The following is a 4,589-nucleotide window of genomic DNA, read 5'->3' as shown; positions in this document are numbered from 1 at the left end:
AAAACCCTCTACAAACAGATATATAATATGAACTATTTCACATGCAATTACACCCACTTTAGGCATAAACCCACTGAATAGTAGGCAGAAGATCTCCTGCCACCTAAAATCTTTTCTTTTCCCTTCCAACCACAGAGAGTATTGCTGAATTACAGTAAAGCTAAATGTATGTATAGTGTGTGACTATATTCTATTTCAAAATTTAGGCCTTGGCTAAATACAACTAAGAATGCTAGACATTATATATGACATAAACATAAGATTCTGAAAGGGGAAGAGAGAAAGGCAGACCAGTTAGGAACCTTGGGACTCTAGGAACTGCTCGTGGTGAGTTCCCTGGGTTTTCTTTTCACCTGATATATCCCAGACTTAGAGCTGAAGAAGCTGGCAACCTGAAATGCCTATGGGTGCAAAAAGAAAGTCTCAATAAAACCATGCTCACCCCAGCCAAAGGACCAGGAAAGGGGTAGCCTAGCAAGACAGAAAACTTTTGGACAATAACTGCTCCACTTCAGCCAAACACCACAGAATTAAAAAAAAAAAAAAAGAAAGAAAAGAAAACCCACCCATGCCAGCGCAGGCCAAGTGGAGAACCTGGACATCTACCTGGCAGAGCGGTAAGGAGACACACCAATATCCCCACCTGGGTGGTGTCAGAGAAGGCCAAGAAGGGAGCCAGGACTTTCAGCTCTGCTGACTGGTAATGTAGCCCTCTCCCTGTGGTGTCAGTGGAGACCACACTGGGGGGCCAGAACTCATACCCCCATCCAGCAGTAATGAGGATCCTCCCCCATTGCCGGTATCAACAGAGACTGAGTGGGGAACCTGAGGCATAACCACCACCTTTGCCAGAGAGGTGTCAGAAAAAGCCAGAGTTTCATAACATGTCTGGGTTTTATCAGACAAATCACACTTCATATCAAGAAACAGGAAAATCTCAACCTAATTAAAAAAGAAGACAGTGGATGCCAACATTGAGATGACAAAGACGTTTGAATTATCTGACAAAGCAAAGCAGCCATAACACAAATGCTTCAGTGAGCAATCATAAACACTTTTGAAACATGAAAAAATATAAAGGCTCAACAAAGAAACGGAAGACAAAAAAGAACCAGATGAAAATTTTAGAACTGAAATATACAAAAACTGAAATAAAAAGTACAGTGGATGGGCTCTACTGAAATGAAAGGACAAAGGAAAGAATCAGTGAACTGGAAGATAGAATAAAAATTACCCAGTCTGAACAACAGAAAGAAAATAGACTGGGAGAAAAAAAAAGAGCACAGCCTCAGGGGGAAAAAAAGGCATCTCATGGAGTCCTGGAAGGAGAGGAGAAAGAAAACAGAGTTTACAAAGTGCTCAAAAAAGTAATGGCTGAACATTTCCCCCAAATTTAACAAGCAGCACAAACCTACAGATTCAAGAAGCTGAACAAACCTGAAACAGGATAAAACCAAAGAAATTTACTCCAAGACACATTATAATTAAACTTCTGAAAACTGAAGGCAAATAAAAAAATCTTGAAAGCAGCCAGAAACAAAAAAATATACCTCACCAATAGGGGGAAAACAATAGGGAAACAAAAATTGACAATGGATTTGTCATCAGTAACCATGGAGGTCACAAGAAAGTGGCACAATATTTTTCAAATGCTCAAATAAAAGAACCATCACCCCAGAGGATATATACCCAGCAAATATATCCTTCGAAAATGAAGGGGAAGTCAAGACATTCTCAGATGAAGGAAAACTAAGAGAATTTGTCATCAGCAGACCTACCTAAAAGAACAGGTAAAATGTTTTCTAAGCAGAAGAAAATGATAAAAGAAGGACCATTGAAACACTGTTAGGGAAGAAAGAACATGTCAGTTTCCTCAACAGCATCTACGGAAGCATCTGCCTGCCCCACTGGTTTGTGGTGCCACCTCTCCTGTTTCACACTACACTTTCAAATGTTCCAGGTGGAGACAGACAGCCTACATATAAATGCTATCCCTGCCACTTACCAGCTGTGCAATTTGGAACAAGTGCCTCAGTTTCCTCAAATACAAAATGGGAACAATGGCAGCATCTACTTCATGAACTGTCGGGAGGTAACATGAGTTTACAACTGGCCAGGCTCAGGACTGCCTGGCACAGGGTAAGTGCCTGTCAGTGTCAGCCTGGGTCTGTTAGGCTAACCATGAAAATGTTAATGATGTTGGCTTGTACTTCAGTACTAAGTAGGGCCATCCCCATTCTGTAGTTATTCTTCCAGAAATATCATAGCTATTTTCATCTATTTATTCTTCTGTATAAACTCTGGACCATTTTATCAAGTTAAAAATATTTACTTTTAGGGGTTGTGATAAATCTATAAGTGAATTTGGAGTGAATGCACATCTTTAAAATATTGTCATTCCATTTAAGAGCATGACATTTCTTTTCTTTTGTCTTAATTTACTTCCATATCTCCCAGTAAAATTTTTGTAGTTGTCCTTATTTATGTTTCAAACTTTCCTTGTTAGGCCAGTAGATGTAGTGGTTAAACAGATGGGCTCTACCAGCTTCACCACCTAGTTGTGTGATATACTGGCACTGAAGCTCTTCATGACTCAGTTTCCCTCCTATAAAATAAGATAAGAAACTATGCTGCATGGACTGCTGTGAGGCCTGTGGATATAGGTAAAGAATTTGCTGGGCTTGGTGGAGAGTCAGAATTCTACATTCATGAGTCGCAGTTACTGTCACCATGAATGGAAATCTCTCTCCTTCTTATATCTTCTAACTGGTTACTGATCATACACAGAGAATCTATTGATCCCTATACCACTTCAAATAAAATTTGGCTTATATTAGAAAAATTTAGACCTACAATTTTTTTATTAGAAAAACAGTCAAAATTTGTTTTCCCTCCTCCACTCCCTGTTCCATTCCACCTAAAATTATCTTGTTTTTGTAAAAATAATGGGTGTTTATGTCTCCTCTTTTCAGTCCAACTTTTCACTACTGTAAAACTGTTACATTACGTGGGCTTATCCCATTATTTCCTTCACATAAATTTCTAAAATTGGAATTCCTGTTGCAGTGAATTGAATGCCCCCCCGCAAAGTCATTGAAGCTTAATGCCCACTGTAACTATTAAAGGTGGGAAATCCGAGAGAGGCCCAAGATCCACGGAGACTACGTGCCCTGTGGTGCCAGCACGCAACCCAGCAGGTAGGCCTTGCCACCACTGCCTGACTCCATCCCCAGCCCAGCCAAGGGCACACTGACCAGAGAGGCACCTCCCTGGAGAGGCCCAAGACCCAAGGCAACCACACACCGAGGCACTAGTGGGCAACTGAACAGACACTGAGGTAGCCGTACCAAACTGGCAGCCCCAGCAGCACCCTAGCCAGACAATAGTGTCAAACCAGTGGACCGTGAAATCCCCAGCCACAAAGACTAAACATCAAAGGAAAGATACCAGAAATATGAAAAATCAAGAAAGCACACCACCAAAGGGTAACAACTCTCCTGCTCTAGATCCTATAGAACAAGAAGCCCTTGAAATGTCTGACAAGGAATTTTGAGTGCTAATTCTAAGGAAACTAAATGAGATACAAGAAAACTCAGCTAGACAACATGATGAAATGAGGAAAAGTATATAGGACCTGAAAGAAGAAATGTACAAGGAAATCAATACCCTGAAAAGAATGTAGCAGAGCTTGCCAAGCTGAAGAATCCCATTCAACAAAATAAAAAACACAAGAGAGTTTAACCAGGAGGCTTGCAGAAGTAGAAGAGACAACTTCTGACCTTGAAGATGGGCTGTTTGAAATAACACAGGCAGACAAAAACAAAAGAAAAAAGAATTAAAAACATTGAAGAAAATCTAAGACAGATATCAGATAAACTTAAGTGCTCAAATATCCAAGTCATAGGTATTCCAGAAGGGGAAAAAAACGGAGATTGCATTGAAAACATATTCAACAAAATAGTGGCAGAAAACTTCCCAGGTATACAGAAAGACACAGATCTTCAGATTCAGGAAGCTCAAAGAGCCCCAACTGCATTCAATCCAAAAAGGTCTTCTCCAAGACATTTTATAGTCAAATTGGCAAAACTCAAAGACAAAGAACTTGAGAGCTGCAAGAGAGAAGCGTCAAATCACCTATAAGGGAGCCCCAATCAGGTTAACTTCAGACTTCTCAGCACAAAACCTAAAAGCTAGAAAGGAATGGGATGATATATTTAAAAAACTAAAAGACAAAGATTGCCAGCCAAGAATACTCTACCCTGCAAGGCTGTCCTTCCGAAATGAAGGGCAAATAGTATATTTCTCAGACAAACAAAAACTGCAGGAGTTCACCACCACACGACCACCCTTACAAGAAATTCTCAAAGGAGTACTGGGTTTGATTCCTGAAAAATAACCACCACTGCCATAAAAACCCAAGAAAAATCTAAACCCACTAGTATAATAAAAATGGCATACATGAAGAGAAAACAAACAAACAAAAAGGCTATCTACATCCTAAGGAACCAGCAAACACAGAAAACAAACAGTAAATCAGAAAGCAAGGAACAAAAGACACCTAAGACAATTAAACAATAATCAATAAAATG

At 39.9% G+C, this 4,589-nt stretch overlaps 1 protein-coding gene across 1 annotated transcript in view; it reads right to left on the bottom strand.

The window, feature by feature from the left end:
• Positions 1-4,589, bottom strand: part of DDX58 (DEAD (Asp-Glu-Ala-Asp) box polypeptide 58) — a 62,583-nt gene that overhangs the window by 4,844 nt on the left and 53,150 nt on the right. The window lies entirely within an intron of this gene.

This window comes from Galeopterus variegatus, unplaced genomic scaffold (assembly GCF_000696425.1).
Source record: "Galeopterus variegatus unplaced genomic scaffold, G_variegatus-3.0.2 Scaffold4593, whole genome shotgun sequence".
Classification (NCBI taxonomy): Eukaryota; Metazoa; Chordata; class Mammalia; order Dermoptera; family Cynocephalidae; genus Galeopterus; species Galeopterus variegatus.
The sequence above is the reverse complement of the archived record's forward strand: the minus strand, read 5'-3'. Positions and strand labels throughout refer to the sequence as shown.